Raw genomic sequence first — 17,575 nt, 5'->3', positions numbered from 1 at the left:
CTAGAGAATATAAATTTCAAAGTGTACATGTGGATGGTACTGTCAGTGTAAATATAAGAGTTCCTAGTGTTCTCTTTAGAAGTATCACATAAGTGGAACATCAATGAAAAATAAAATGTCTTCATTGATCTTGTTTAGATACATACATCCCCTATATGTAATCAGACTTTCAACAATGACTGTTCTTTTGAAAGAGGTTCCTATTATAATCTATCATTTTCTGTTATTAGGTTAAACCAGATTTGGTAGAAGACTTGTGTGTTCTCTTTGATGTCCTAGACCTGTACTGATTACACTACACTAAATATTTTTAAGTGCTAAATGGATTGGTGAGTATAATTGAAGTGCATTTTATCTTAATTGGAAATATGTACTTTATAATTTTCAAGATTTTCTTTCCTAGCTAGTTGATACCTAGTAGCTTCTCTAGGCTACTTTACGATATTCACCAGTGGAAAGAAATCTGAGAATAATGGTATCCTTAAAACTGTTTTAATTTATTTGATACAAGATATATGATTCAAATGATTCAATTTAAAATGAAAAACTAAGTATGTTTGTTGAGCTTTACAACAGAGGGCTAAGAGAGAAGGGGCAAGAAGAAACCAAGCTCTCCTTAAATAAAACACCCGCAACCAAAAACAAAATAACACCATACAATACAGAAAACCCTGCACGAAGGAGGAGCTATCCCTCGCCTTCTCCAATAGCCTTGACAATCTAGACCTCGCCAACGTGGATGCTGCCTGCAACTCATGGAACAAGATAACCAATAACATTGCAGACAATATCTGCCCATTCATCTCCAAAGACCTAAACTCAATTAACACAAAAAAACCCATGGTACACGGTTGAACTAAAGGCACTCAAACAAGAATTAAGAACCAATGAAAAGAAATGGTGCAAGGATCCTTCACCCACCCTGCTGGCTACATATAAACACACTCTCCATTCCTACAGAATTACAATCCAAAAAACCAAAAAGGACTACTATGCCCAAAAAAGCCACAACTACCAATTTAATGTCAAAGCCCTCTTCTCTTTTGTCTCGAGCATCACTAAAACAACATCTCCCCTTTTCGTTGAGAATGAGGGTATCAACAAATGTAATGAACTAGCACTCTTTTAAACAACAAAGTGGACAAATTTATGTCACGATTCCCACCCTCCACCACCCCACACAAAAAACCCCGAACATCGCACTCAATTCTTCAAAACTTACCTCCACCTCGGAGATAGCAATACTCCTAAAGAAAATGAAACCATCCTCACAACCAGAGGATGCTATCCCTACAAAATCACTTCTTACCATCCCAGACATCATTGACAAGCCTTTATCAGAAATCATTAATTGTTCTCTTTCCCTCGGACAAGTTCCCACCGACTGGAAACAAGCCACCCTGAAACCCATTTTAAAGAAACCGAACCTAGACCCAGCTGACCCTTCAAACTTCCAGCCTATCTCCAACCTCCTTTTCCTAGCTAAACTTAAGGAAAGGTGGTCAACCTACAACTTACAGACCACATGGAAAAACACACTTTATTCCCATCTTGTAATGGCTTCCGCAAGTTCTTCAACACGGAAACCCTCTTAATATCCCTCTTAAGAACATAAGAACATAAGAACATGCCATACTGGGTCAGACTAAGGGTCCATCAAGCCCAGCATCCTATTTCCAACAGTGGCCAATCCAGGCCACAAGAACCTGGCAAGTACCCAAAAACTAAGTCTATTCCATGTTACCATTGCTAGTAATGGGAGTGGCTATTTTCTAAGTCAACTCAATTAATAGCAGGTAATGAACTTCTCCTCCAAGAACTTATCCAATCCTTTTTTAAACACAGCTATACTAACTGCACTAACCACATCCTCTGGCAATATATTCCAGAGTTAAATTCAAATTGTGCATTGAGTGAAAAAGAACTTTCTCCGGTTAGTTTTAAATGTGCTACATGCTAACTTCATGGAGTGCCCCCTAGTCTTTCTACTATCCGAAAGAGTAAATAACCGATTCACATCTACCTGTTCTAGACCTCTCATAATTTTAAACAACTCTATCATATCCCCCCTCAGTCGTCTCTTCTCCAAGCTGAAAAGTCCTAACCTCTTTAGTCTTTCCTCATAGGAGAGCTGTTCCATTCCCCTTATCATTTTGGTAGCCCTTCTCTGTACCTTCTCCATCGCAATTATATCTTTTTTGAGATTCGGTGACCAGAATTGTACACAGTATTCAAGGTGCAGTCTCACCATGGAGCGATACAGAGGCATTATGACATTTTCCGTTTTATTCACCATTCCCTTTCTAATAATTTCCAACATTCTGTTTGCTTTTTTGACTGCCACAGCACACTGAACCGATGATTTCAATGTGTTATCCACTATGATGCCTAGATCACTTTCTTGGGTTGTAGAACCTAATATGGAACCTAACATTGTGTAATTATAGCATGGGTTATTTTTCTCTATATGCATCACCTTGCACTTATCCGCATTAAATTTCATCTGCCATTTTGATGCCCAATTTTCCAGTCTCACAAGGTCTTCCTGCAATTTATCACAATCTGCTTGTGATTTAACTACTCTGAACAATTTTGTATCATCTGCAAATTTGATTATCTCACTCGTCGATTTCTTTCCAGATCATTTATAAATATATTGAAAAGTAAGGGTCCCAATACAGATCCCTGAGGCACTCCACTGCCCACTCCCTTCCACTAAGAACATTGTCCATTTAATCCTACTCTCTGTTTCCTGTCTTTTAGCCAGTTTGTAATCCACAAAAGGACATCGCCATCTATCCCATGACTTTTTACTTTTCTTAGAAGCCTCTCATGAGGAACTTTGTCAAACGCATTCTGAAAATCGAAGTACACTAACGGTTCACCTTTAGGATACCCTAAAGTACACTACTGGTTCACCTTTAGGATACCCTAAAGTACACCACATCTACCGGTTCACCTTTAGGATACCCTACTCAAAGGACTCGACAAGGGCCAGTCGTACATTTTAGCCATGCTAGACATCTCTGCCGCATTCGACACTGTCAACCACAACATACTAATCGAACGCCTCTCTGAAGTAGGTATCTCTGGAATGGCCCTCAGCTGGTTTAAATCCTTCCTTAGTAATAGGTACTATAAGGTCAAAATTGGCAACCATGAATCTAATTCCATTAACCTAACCCATGGGGTTCTCCAAGGTTCCTCCCTCTTCCTTACACTCTTCAACGTCTACCTACTACCCCTTTGCCAACTCCTTTCTGACCTCGGTCTAACATACTATATCTATGCGGATGATGTCCAAATACGTATCCCTATCACGGAATCACTACCTAAAGCCCTCAAGACCTGGGATAATTGCCTCACCTCCATCAACCGCCTCCTAACTAACATCAACCTTGCCCTAAACTCTACAAAAACAGAGCTACTTCTCATCTCCCCTGGCCACTATAACCTCCTCCTCCCTGATCAACCCTCCCTCTTTCCACAACACATCAGAGATTTAGGTGTCATCCTTGACAGCCAGCTAAACTTAAAAAAATGTATCAATAACACCACTAAGGACTGCTTCTACAAACTGCAGGTCATTAAGAAACTAAGACCCCTCCTCCGTCACAACGACTTCCAAACAGTCCTTCAAGCCACTTTATTTAGCAAGCTTGACCACTGCAACTCCCTACTCCTAGGCCTTCCCGCAATCTCTCTCAAACCACTCCAAATGCTGCAAAACCCAGCTGCTAGAATCCTCACCAATTCCCACAGAACAGATCATATTACGCCAATCCTCAGAGATCTCCATTGGCTTCCGATCCCCTACAGAATACTTCACAAGACCCTCACAACTATCCACAAAACTCTACACAACCAGAATATTCATTGGCTTAACAACTCTCTGCACTATCATACATCCAACAGACCCACCAGAACTGCCTATAAAAGATCCCTGTCCACACTCCCGCACAAACTCACCCATCACATCTCCACCAAAGAACGCGCCCTATTTAAAACCATGAGTGCGCAGCCGCGCACATGTTATAAAATCCGGGGTCGGGGTGCACATGGGGGTGCACAATAGTGCACCTTGCTTGTGCCGAGCCCTTGGGGAGCGGCCTCAGAGGGAACTTTCCTTCCACCCCCCCCACCCTCCCTTCCCCTACCTAACCTACCTAACCCTCCCCAACCCTCCCCTAACCTAACCCTCCCCCCAGCCCTACCTAAAACCCCCCTAACCTTTATTTTATAAGTTGTGCCTGCCTCTGATCACACCCCTGGACCATAGAGTTAGCAATAAAAGTACGGAATCTAGGGGTAATAATTGACCCTGAACTTAACATGAAACAACACATTTCACAGAAATTAAAAGAAGGTTACACCAAACTAATGGTCCTTAGAAGACTGAAACCCCTGCTAACACTGAATAATTTCGCACAGTCCTACAGGCAATGATATTCGCGAGCACAGACTACTTTAACTCTCTGCTATTAGGGCTACCTCAAGTTACTATTAGACCACTCCAAATATTGCAAAATTCCGCTGCTAGAATTTTGATAGGCAAAAAGAAAAGAGACCACATCACAGATACACTTGCTGAACTACATTGGATTCCAATTGAACAAAGAATACAATACAAAGCATTGTGTATAATTCATAAACTAATCCATGATTAGTTTATGAATTATAACATAGAGGTGCTAAATCAGCACCTCTATGTTAACCAAATGTGTTTTGCTATTTAATCAATTGCTCTCTGCTTATTTTACTTTACCCTCTAGTTGAATTTGTTTAATCTACTTCTTCCTCTTCTTACGGCCATGTTTTACACTCCCTATTTATTGTAAATTTGTCTTTCTCTATCCGTGTTAATTGGTTTTCCCCAAGTTCTATTATAAACCGATACGATAAGACTTTGTCTTGAGCATCGGTATATTAAAATAATTTAAATAAATAAAATTTAAATAAATAAATAAATGATGAAAAGGCCTACTGGCTTAACACAGCACTGCGCGTACATGTACCACACAGAAACCTTAGATCTGCCAATAAAGCTCTACTAACTTTTCCTTCTGTTAAATCAGCACGCCTCACTCAGGTAAGGGAGAGAGCACTGTCGCTGGCTGGACCTGTTCTATGGAACTCCATGCCACTCGAAATAAGGCTGCAGAGAAATTTCAAACTATTTAAAACTAGTCTGAAAACCTGGCTTTTTAAACAAGCTTTTTATAAATACAAAGAGAAGGAGGAAAACAGTTGAAAGATAATGACGCACCAAGTAATCATTTTTTTTCGTCTAATATCTCCAATTGCATATTAACGCTAGATTTGAACCGCTTGACAGTTTTTCAACCGACATATAAGCCTTAATTAACACAGTATTTTCTTATTAAAATATGTTACCGTTCTATGTTGGCACATGTATAATTTGTAATCTATACCAATTATAGTATTTTCTTATTGTGCCTTTCTGTAAACCGTTGTGATGGTGAATTAACTTAACGACGGTATAGAAGAGTTTTTAAATAAATAAATAAATAAACATGTGAAGGCATGACACCATCCTATTCCCAAATCAGCCTTCAGACAGTCAGACCAGCATCCTTGTATAGACTCCCCGAGCAGCTAACATATCCAACATGAAAGGCCATGTGCCAAGGCCCTCACCTTCTGTACATGAGTTAACTATTGGCTTATCTAGATGTAGCAGGGCCCAGCTGTGCATGGTTATGTGCAACCCCTATGAGATATGCTAGCTTGCAATGACCTATGAGAAGTTTGGGATTGCCATAAGATTTGACATGTGCTTCCCAAAAGGCTGTAAGTGTAAGACAGCTAGGGAATCTGGCTGTAACATGGTGAGTCTGTGATTGATGTTTGTAACTGTCAATTTGTAGGTTCAGGTTGTGCCTTGAAGCAGCTGAGCTACTTGTGATTTCTATGAATTATAGAGCACTTGGCTCTGTCCTGGGCCCTGCTCAAGTTCTATCATACCTATGCCACTATCTCACCCACATGTGAGGGCTAGGACATGGTCAAAGATCTAGCCGAGGCAAGCAAGAAGATGCAAGCTATGGCAAGCTATGTACACTATATTGGCAGACCTACACAAATGCTATGGCGAGACGTGACTCTTATGACTGACAGTCGCTATGAATACCTTAGGCCAGCCACATCTCTTTAGTATTAGGTTCATTTTATGTCTACTACTGTCTATTGCACTTATTGCTTCATTATCACAATGTTGCCTAACTAGGGTTAAATGATTTCTGTTACACACTAACCCAGACAGAGGTCCTGTGAGTAAAAAGAAAGATAGAGATGAGATCACTTCAAGCCATTCTGCTGGACTTTCTTCCATGGAAGGGGAAGGAATAGGAGGATTAACAGGCAAAGTAGGGTTGTATGACACTTTGCTGAAGCTAGCTGCCAGTCCATGTGGTCTCTCCGGCTTCTGCAGGGGAACATGGGGGAACCTCAGGTAGATCTGGAACAACTTCTACTGCGATACCGTATTGTAGAGCGAGATTATGGAATACACAGCAGAGCAGCCCGATCTCAGCATGTCTAAGCATGGCATATATTTATTTATTTATTTAGAACTTTTATATACCGATATTCATGTAAAAAATTACATATCACTTCGGTTTACAGCAAAATGAAAAAGAGCATGAATGAATGAATGCATGCATTACATCAAACAAGGGATAATGAACTGGGATCAACGGAACAGATAACTCATAGGTTCTTCCTGAGAGCAGGAGATTAAAAAGATATAGAGTCATGATACTAAGAGATTAACACCATGTCATGTTATTAAGGAAAATAACAGGGGAAACGAGAGCTGACATTGCTAGGGAGATAGAGTCGGGGAAGGTTAGAGCAGGAGAACAGGGAATAATGGGCCAAAACATAGAGAGTTCGGGGGAAGGGATACAGGGTGGAGACAATGAGCCAAGGGGAAGGGGACAAATAGGGCAAAGCCTGCCTGCAACGCTGTACCTGGATCAGGGAACAAGAAGCAAAACTGAGAATTAGTCCATAATAATACACGTGGTGGAATTAGTGTAATGATCATCTGAAATAAGGAAGGTTAAACTGATAGCTAGTCCAATTATTGATGTGGTAGAATGCTGGGAGGATCATCTGATATTAAGGATAGGCTTGACTGAACAGCCAAGCTGTTATATTATGTTATATTAAAGCTCCCCCGTCTTGTCCAAACTGCAAAATTTACTTTTGAGAACTCTGAAGGTGTGTTCTATGACACAGCGGGTAGAACATAAGGTCTCATTCTACATTGTCTCCACCAGCGTATTGGGAATAGCAACGGGTGTGAGAAGGCAGGTCCTGCAACTGTATCCTGAATATCTTGCTGCAAAGAGAGAATGGCTGCATCACTCTCACTCCCATGACTTTGTGATATCTCTGCCAGCTTCCAGCATGCTATTACTCACTAGAAACTAAGCTCTAGCTTGATATGAGCTTTAAAAGGCTATTTCCAAATCCAAAGTCCATGCTGCCTTTTACTGCAACACTAACGGCCGGATTTTAAAAGGCCTTGAGCGCACTGGTGCATTTTAAAACAGGCCCGGCTTCACATGTAAAACTGAGGGGGCGGGCCAGGGACAGGGGTGTGGCGGTGAGGGGCAGGGCAGGGGCAGGCTGGGACAGAGCCATTGTACGCTGTCCCGATGACTCTCACGCCGGCAACTAACTTCAGCCCCAGCAGTGAAGTTGCAAAACAAAAAAAAATAGGTTAGATAGGAAGGGTTTAGGGGGTGGGGAGGAGAGGAGAAGAGGGAGGGAGTTTAGGTAGGGGGGTAGGGAAGTTTCCTCCCAATCCACTCGTTAATTGGAGCAGACTGGGAGGGAAAGGGGAAGGCCTGATTTCGTCACTGCGCGTAATTTGCAAAACTTCATCCCCCTTGCATGTGCCACCCGCACATGCTCACACGGATAGTAAAATCTGGCGCACATGTGTGCGCAGCCACCTGATTTTATAACATGCGTGCGCCAGCACGCGCATATTATAAAATCGGCACATCCATGTGCACGGGCCGGGAACCATGCGCACATGGACGTGCGCACACATCTTTTAAAATCTACCCCAAAGTGTCCATGTCACTCACAATCAAACTTGCTACCCATTTCTAGCATTCCTCCAACACTGAAGCTGAACATCACAGCTGTCACACATCATTGCAGAAAGTCTTCAACCTTGTGGTATGATTGTGCATGTCTCTGGCTGCTGTGCAGTATGTCCTCCAGATATACACATTTGTCAACATGACATAGTGACTAGTATTGGGCCAAAATGCACAGCCCCCAGATTCAATTGAACCTTTGTACTCCTGTGATGGTGAAGACAAACTGTGGCTGACACCATGGTTGACAGAGCACTAACAGCACTTACCTGACCCTGGAGTCCCTGCACTGAGGACACAAAAAGATTTTGGTTGCCAAGTGACATTTCAACAGCTCCAAGAGGGAGGATTTGAACAGCTACTTGCTTAAATTTAACAAGTTCAAAGTGTGTAGAGCTCGGTCACACAAAGAGCTTTGCAGCAAGTGCATTGTTTGGGCATGCAACATTAGCAGCCCTCTCCAGCATGGAGGGAGCAAGCTGGGCCCTGGCACTATGGCTTGTAGACCTAAGTGTGCAAGCCACTTGTCATGTAACAGATGCAGTCACATCCCCGACAGCCCCCCCATCTCAGTGGCGTTTGCTGTAAACACATACTGAAGAAAGAGTATATAAAGAAGCAGCGCTCTTACCCAAAAACCAACATCACCGTAGAGGTCGTATTTAAAATTTTCATATAGGCCAGATTTCTTAAGTATAAAGGAATTATGGGTAGTGCCAGGGTATTTGGCGACTATGTCGAGGATGTGCAATCGAGTGTCACAGACCACTTGAACACTGATGGAGTAGAAATGCTTTCTGTTGCGATAGATCTCCTTTCTGCCATGGGGAGGGATGATGGCTACGTGAGTGCAGTCAGTAACTCCCAGAACATTAGGAAAGTTGGCAATGGCATAAAACCCTCTCTTCAAGTTCAGCAAGTCCTGCCTTTCACAAGGGAATCTTATATAACGGTTAATGCAGCCACCTACAACTGTTATGACCTGGCCTAGACAATGGAAAAAAGATATTTGGAACATTCCCCCGATGATCCCAACTGTTGTTTGGAAGGGGCCAGATGCCATAAAATGCAAGGCGCACAATAGTTGGTGAGGAGTAGGTCCTTTCCTTGACCGGATCCAGATCCCCTCTTTGTTCCTCATACAAATCCAGAGAGCTGAGGTGATGCCTGGTAACCACATGCTCTGGCATACCTAGCAATATTCTTTGTGGATGAAAGGTGTGCTCCCTGTACCGCCTGTGTGCCCTCCTGAGTGGCAAGTTCTCTGGTGGGCCATTGTGCTCCACCAGTGGGGCTTGCAGCTCTGGCTCCAGTGCGGGTGCTTCCCTAGGAGGCATTTGAACCTCCCTTGCCTATTGGTTTAGTTTTTCTTGTTCTTGAGTGGCCCTTGTCAGCCAGTATCCTATTACTAGTACACTTCCCCCTAAAATTATAGCTTTTAGAAGACAGTGCAGGTAATAAAAGCTGTTTTTATTGGCCCTGCAGGGCTGTGTAGGTGTGTCAGAGAGGCCTCATTTTATTGCAAATGATAATAGCCACGATCCATAATATTGACTGCTATGGAGGGATAAAAACCTTTTTCCCTTCTATTGCAAAAAAAAAAAAGGTAGTGTTATTTCCCACGTTAAATCCTGCATTATTTTACCATGCAATGCAGTAGCAATATCTCATTTGCATAATTTTCTAGCTTTTGCATACTTATTTTCATATTTGCATGCTAACACGCGACATGATAAACATCGTGCATCTAACATGTTTAGACCCCTTTTATCGTGCCATAAGGCCCTAACGCGCCTTGATGAATGAACCAGTATAGCCATCTAATTTATTAGGCAGATAGAATTTAGACAGATATGCACCCAATATTCATTTAGGCCTAGATTTTCTAACCTACCGCGACGGCGTGAATCGCGCGGTACAGGGGGGTGGCGACGCGAAGCGAGGGGGCGGGCCTGCGATAGCTGGCAGCGATCGCACCTCCGCGGTGCGATTGCTGCCAGCTTTCGCACCCAATAGTGCCATCGTAAAAGGTGGTGCTATTGGGCGCGAAATTGGAAGCAAAAAGGCTCCTTACCTTTTCGCTGTCCGTGCTGTCTTCACGGCGTCCGTCCCGGTGCCGCCCCGACTCTTCCCCTTTCAGTGGTTACTCCTCCCCGATCTAGCTAGCACATGCGAAAATAACCCCCTTAGCTGGCTAACTTCTGAGTTAAACCAAGAAAAATCTCAAAATAACCACCACTGTAAACAGTGATCCACTAAAATCCAAAACAAATCAAGAGCAGGAAAACTGCTCTATCGCTGTGTGAAAGAATATATGTTTTAAAAATAAATTGCTCGAGAAGTTTTCTTTGTATAATTTCAAATATTACTCAATGTACCTACACCCTGTGGATCTATTGATTTTCTAATTGTTGAAAAAAACTGAAAAAAATATTTTTATAGGAGGAGTGGAAGGTTTCATATATAGCGTAGGTGTCCCAGCACCAATATACTGTTGGTTATAATTATCAACCTCCTACCACCTCCAAAAGCAAGTTTTTTTTAAAAATTTTTTTTACTATATATTAACATTAAAGTCCCAATAATATTCAATGACATCCGTGGTTTAATGGGTGTTACCTTACTTGCGGGGAAGGCAAATATGATCTTCAAAATAATGTCCAATTTGAAGCGGGTGCTTGAACGACTTCCTGAGTGTTGGTTGCTTTAAATGATGAAATGAAATCCCGACACAAACGAGTTCGTGTTTCAGACGTGAGTCTTTCTACAGGGGAATCCAGTGTTAGATGTAACCAACCTTACAGGATTCTTGCCTCGCAGAAAAATTTCCTTTACATCTGGTGGACGTTATTACTTCCTGTTCGCTGCGTTATGCTTGCTGTTCTCCGCTCCATACCAACAGATGGAGCCGTTGGTATGGAGTAATAATTGAAATTATACAAAGAAAACTTCTCAAGCAATTTATTTTTAACTTCTGAGTTAGCCAGATAAATGCTTTTGAATATGGACCTCTTCTTGTCTAATCAAATGATTTGAACTTCATTCTTTTTCCTTGATACATTCATAATCATCATCAAGCATTTTCTGAAAAAATATGATTTTTAAGAATTTGCAGCCCCCAAATTTTTGGTTTGGTTAATTTTTTTGTTTCATAAATGGGTTGCTTTTCTAGATTTGGTTTGTTTAATTTTTTTTTTTTTGGGGGGGGTTGATTCATTTGCCAAACTGAAAAAAATTAAGCTAGGAAAAAACCACAAAACAAAAAAACCTCCAGAATTACTAAAATTGAAGAAAAAAAGAAAAACTGTAACAACTAGAAACCCTAGCAAAAACGCATGAGCTCAGATCTGTCGGGCAGGCTATGCAGGGGACCTGTGCCACCAGATGTTCAGAAATGGCCACACTAATTTTGCCAGCTACTTAGATTATTACAGAGCTTTTGTGGTTAGGCATGGGAAAACTGAGAGCTAGAGGGAACTCTTCTACCCAAGGTACTGATGTACAAAAGAGGAAGTCAAAGACTGTATTTTGATTCTTTTATTGATCTTTGTTATTTCTTTTTATTTAGTCCTATTTGTAGTTATGATTCTACTTTGTTTTAGTTATATGATCATTTGTACTTTTGTGGTAATTTTTATTGATAATTATGCTTACTTGGAATTATTTTCTGTATAGTAGCGAGTAATAAGTTTTACAAATACATAAAACTAGGAGAAATCTTGCAAGTGGTCACTCTGTGGCTGACAGCTGAAATATATTCTTAGGGGCGGATTTGAAATGCCTTGTGCACGTAAATCAGGCCGGATTTACGCGTGCAGGGCCCTCGTGCGCTGGCGCGCCTATTTTGCATAGGCCGCTGGCGTGCACAGATCCCCGGGACGTGAGTAAGTCCCAGGGCTTTGTAAAAGGGGCGTGTCGGGGGCGTGCCCGGAGTGACGCGGCATGGTTTCGGCCTGGGGGTGTTCCGGGGCGTGGCCGCGGCCTCCGGACCAGCCCCCGGGACCGGAACATGGAGCGGGGCTGCTGGGGGTAACTTTGCCGACAAAGGTAGGGGGGGGGGTTTAGATAGGGCCGGGGGGGGTGGGTTAGGTAGGGGAAGGGAAGGGAAGGTGCGGGGGTGGTGGAAAGAAAGTTCCCTCCGAGGCCGCTCCGATTTCGGAGGGAACGGAGACAGGCTGCGCGGCTCGGCGCGCGCAGGCTGCTGATTTTGGGCAGCCTTGCACGCGCCGACCTCGGATTTTAATGGTTACACGCGGATACGAGCGGCTACGCGCCTGGTGCGCGAACAAAAGCACGCGTTCGCGCACATTTATAAAATCCGGCCCTCTGTGTGCAGAGAATAACTGGGCAAACTGGATGAGTCAATGGATCATCATCTACTATATTATTATGAGGTTAATAGTCCAAAGATTTATGTGATTAAAAATCACTGTGTGCATATATTTAGATGGACAAACAAAAAGGGGTAAAGCTGGGGCATTCCTAGGATGGGATTTTCACATTTAGTGGTTAACATGATCTTAGTGCTGACCAGCTAAATCTTTGTCCCTAAGTGCAGTAGCATAAATTACTGCTTTAAATCTAACAACACAACTTTAGCTGGTTAGCTGCGGCTAAATATCTGGACATAGTTAACCTGTCAGAACTAACTGATTAACTTCAGTGCTCTGTGTCTTGTTGAATATCTGTTCCACTGGAAAAATAGCTCCTAGTAAAACATTAAAGATTCACTTTACAAAATCTCTTCCAGTCAAATTAAGTTAAAATTTTTTAAACATTTATGATGAGTGGCCTTCACCAACCCATGCAAAAGTTTCAATAATAAAATGATAGTATATTTTAATCTTTATTGTGCCTCTTTTTCCCACTTTCCCTCAGAACAAGCTACAATCGCCACAAATCTTAACTTCTGCATCTTATAAAAACCTGAGGGGTAGATTTTATAAATTTACACACACGTGTACTTTTGTTCGTGCACCAGGCGTAGCCACGCGTATCTTATAAAATCTGGGGTCGGCGCGCGAAAGGGGGTGCACATTTGTGCAACCTGCGAGCGCCGAGCCCGGCGCGCGCTGCCTATACCCTCTGAGGCCACTCTGAAATCGGAGCGGACTCAGAGGGAACTTTCCTTCCACCTCCCCTCACCTTCCCCTCCCTTCCCCTACCTAACCGACCCCCCTGGCCCTATCTAAACCCCCCCTACCTTTGTTGGCAGATTTATGCCTGCCGAAAACAGGTGTAAATCTGCGTGCGCCAGCGGGCTGCTGGCGCGCCATCACCCGACCCGGGGGCTGGTCCAGAGACCTCGACCACGCCCCCGGGACGGCATCACGCCCCCGACATGCCTCCTGCCCCACCCCGAAATTTGTGCCGCCCAGCCGACACGGCCCCGTTGCAAAACCCAGGGACTTATGTGCGTCCCGGGGCTTGCGCGCGCCGCCGAGCCTATGCAAAATAGGCTCGGCGCACGCAGGGGCCTTTTAAGAGGGTTATGCGCGTAAGTAACCCTTTTAAAATCCGGCCCTGAGAGCTTAACTTTCAAACCTATTCGAGGTACTAGATACATGCACACAAGTGAATGCGTGGAGACTTATCCTAGTATTTTATAAACTGTGCAGCATAGTTCTGCTCAGAAAGTATGGGCCGGATTTTCAAAGCTCTACGCACGTAAATCGTTTTATAAAGGCCTGGCGACGCGCATAAAGCCCCGGGACGCATCTAAGTCCCAGGCTGCCGGCGCAAGCAACTTGTGCCTGCCCGGAGCAGGCGCAAAAGGTAAGTTAAAGGAATTGGGGGGGGGGGGGGGGGTTAGGATAGGGCTAGGGGTTGGGAGGGTTAGGGGAAGGGGTGGGAAGGGAAGGACTGGGGGAAGGCCACGGGCATCGGGGCATGCATGTTGCACTAGTGTGCACCCCCTTGTATGCGCCTACCCCGGATTTTATAAAATCGGGTGTCCATGTGTGCCCACCAGGTAGCACGCGCACATGGACGACCATGAGTACCTTTGAAAATGTACCCCTATGTGTATATGTTTCATTATGTGCAAAGATTTGCAATGAAATTGAATTGCTTATGTTATCTGTTTCATGAAAATATGTGTATATTTAATGTGCAAAAAAAAATCAGGTGTGTGTAAAAACCCTAAATTAAACATGGAGGCAGGAATATTTTAAAGTATGTGCACCATACTGTTTTGAAAATACGTGCACACAATCTTGAAATCACCAGTTTGTCAGTACCTCCACCGGTTCATCCAGTCCATCTCCAGTTTGCCTAGACCCTAGTCTAGCACTTCACCCTGAACTCCTAATTCACCCAGACCTCCCAACCAAAAATTGCAGACAACAGACAAGTCTGATTTCACTTGTACTAGCCAATTAGCAGGTGTAAACGTGCTTGCGCATTCTGACATATTGGTGTAAGAGGTAAAAAAATGCAGGCTGCTAGTAGTTAGAAACACGCTTTTAAGACTGGGTAAGGAGTAGTAACATATGTATATGTGTGTATAAGGAATGAACTTTTATAGATTAAAATTGCTAAATTGGTACAGAGAAAGAGGCCTTGCCTAGTTTAGAAAGTGTCAGTATTGGCTGGGCAGAGTAATAAGTTCAGTAGAGTGCAAGGGCAGCTGAAGGAGGCAATAGTGTAGTGGAAAATCAGTACAGGTCAGAATCTTCAGCATCCAGTCACACTACACAGATTCTGTCTTCCATTCCATAGTGTATAATAACATCCAATAAAATATGTTACACTGAATCATGTTCTCACGTTATTAAAGTATTTAAGAATCATTTATTCCTCACCAATTTGTTCAGATATTATTGTTAATCAATAAATATGGCTCTAAGTGTTTATTGAACCACAATACAACAGGATGGTCACTAGATCCACTATTTTATGTATGTGATATTGTGAGACCCCTAGAGCCATTGCATTGGTGGCATATAAATAAATAACATAAATAAAATTAATGTTGGTGCCACACAGAAAATGCCAGTTTGTCTTTTCTTTTACAAAAAGAAGCCATTTGGAGGATCATTTGTACTGTGCCAACTAAAATATTATTGTTCTCTATAATAAACATATAGGCCTTAAATATTTTTGACCATCCTGTTGAGTTATGGTTCAATAAATGCTTAGAGCCAACAGTTCTAAGTATATTTATTTATTAAATGCTACAAATCATAAAATAAAGCATACATTATGGACAGAGTGCCATGCAAGACACCAGTAGAAAAGTCTCTCAAATGATTTTACTGATAAGAACGCATTATATAGCGTTTACACATCTTCACATCTACAATAACTGGGCTACACAATTTCAAAATATTTCTTATGATTGGCCTTTTATTATAAACAAATAATCCAAATGGCTGTATGTAAATTACCTCTCGCTCTGCATATAAATTCACTCTTGCTTTGTATGCAAATACGTTTATTATGAACCTGCCCTAAGCTAAAGTGCCAAACGACCTTGGTGTGTTTTTAGACATAATTCTATAATACTGTGGCTTAGTAACTTTTCAGCTTGTATAGCACTTCTATCTAACATCTCCCCCTCTACAGCATCTGCCTGTGTAGCAAAAGCAAAGCATCAAACTGAAGCAAAAAATGCTATAGAATACTTAGTAATTATAAAGCTACTTATAATCAAAAAACTTATGAGAACAAGAATAATAACCTCTCTTGTGACATGTTAAAAAGTGTTTCACTGCCTCTTCATTGCTCTTTATTATAAGTCATGTCTGCAAATGAGTCCTGTACACCCACATCAGTTGGACAGACACACAAATCTTTGGACAAGCCCGACTCAGGCCGAGTTTCGCCCTCTTACAATGGGGCTGCATCAGGGGCTACAACATACAAACAAATAAAACACTAATAAACAAATATAAATCATAAAAAAAAATTTAAAATAGACATATAAAATGGTAACATCCATAAGTGTGGTGTGACATATAAAACGGAAAAATGATGTGTGAAACTGTTTATCTGGGAAAATATAAAATGTTATTAACTGAAAATGTATTGCCTTTACCTCAGCTTTATCATTTCTGAATTTCTGATTGTCCGGGTTGAAAATTTTATTGTACATCAATTGGTCTGAAAATATGTGAATAAAAATAAAGTTTTAAAATAAATAAAATCTTCTTTGCAAAAATACTTTGTATTTGTGGTTATTCAATCTCATAAAAATTATATACCTCTGGCAGATAGTGTTATCCTGTGCTGCAGTATTATTAGAAAAAAAACAACGCTGTTCAAAACTGTAAAAAATATTGAACAACTAAAAATTAAAAATTGTATACTATTGAGAAACAAACACTACTCTCAAATACTGTGGGGTAGATTTTAAAAGCCCTGCGTGCATAAATCCTGCCGGATTTACACGCGCAGGGCACTCATGCACCTGTTTTGCATAGGCCGCCGGCACGCGCAAAGCCCCGGGATGTGCGTAAGCCCTGGGGCTTCGTAAAAGGGGTAGGAGGGGTGTGTGTCTGGGGGCGTGGTGATGGTTCAGGGGTGGGCCGGCAGGGCGGTCCCGAGTCCCCCGGTACTGCAGCCTGTGCCAGGGGATGCAGAGGCGGCGCGCGCAGGTTACGCCTGCCTCAAGCAGGTGTAACTTGCGCAACAAAGGTAGGGGGGATTTAGGTAGGGCTGGGGTGGGTTAGATAGGGGAAGGGAGGGGAAGGTGGGGGGACGCGGAAGGAAAGTTCCCTCCGAGGCCATTCCGATTTTGGAGTGGCCTCGGAGGGAACGGAGGCAGGCTGCGCGGCTCGGCGCGCGCAGGCTGCCAATTTTGCACAGCCTTGCGCGTGCTGACCCCGGAATTTTGTTTGCGCTGGTTGCGCGAACAAAAGTACGCGCGCGCATACTTTTATAAGATCTACCTCAGCGTGTTTGTTTCTCAATAGTATGTATAAAGGATAGGCTGTAGAGTGACTAAGGCCCCATGTTTTAACAATATATACAAGGATAGTGCAATTCATTTAGAGAGATGCAATTTTTTAATTTTTCAATACTTTTTACAGTATTGAAGAGCGTTTGTTTTTTCTAATAAGACTGCAGCACAGGATAACACTATCTACCAGGGGTATATAGGGGCAGATTTTCAAAGGGGTATGCGCGTAAGATACGCACATACCCCCCGAAAACCTGCCCCAGCCACCCCCTGCGCACACCAAGCCTATGTTGAATAGGCTCGGCGGTGCGTGCAAGCTCCGGGACGCGCGTAATTCCCAGGGTTTTGATAGGGGGCGTGTCGGGGGTGTGTCAAGGCGGCGCATCATCCGGGGCGGGGCCACGGGCATGGTTCCGGCCCGGGAGCGTTTCGGGGGTGGGGCCGTGGGCAGGCGTAACTCTTCCAACAATGGTAGGGGGGGTTTAGATAGGGCTGGGGGGTGGCGGAAGGAGGAGAAGGTGGGGGGAGGTGGAAG

The 17,575-nt window shown here is 42.9% G+C and overlaps 1 protein-coding gene across 1 annotated transcript in view; it reads left to right on the top strand.

The window, feature by feature from the left end:
* The first annotated feature begins 240 nt into the window (after positions 1 to 240).
* Positions 241 to 17,575, top strand: part of DPP4 (dipeptidyl peptidase 4) — a 275,080-nt gene continuing 257,745 nt past the window's right edge. Inside the window, exon 1 of the mRNA XM_029605604.1 lies at positions 241 to 329. The gene's annotated coding sequence lies outside the window, so the exon portion shown is untranslated. The remainder of the gene's footprint in view (positions 330 to 17,575) is intronic.

Source organism: Rhinatrema bivittatum, chromosome 6, assembly GCF_901001135.1.
Source record: "Rhinatrema bivittatum chromosome 6, aRhiBiv1.1, whole genome shotgun sequence".
NCBI lineage: Eukaryota > Metazoa > Chordata > Amphibia > Gymnophiona > Rhinatrematidae > Rhinatrema > Rhinatrema bivittatum.
This window is presented reverse-complemented; position numbering and strand designations above follow the sequence as displayed.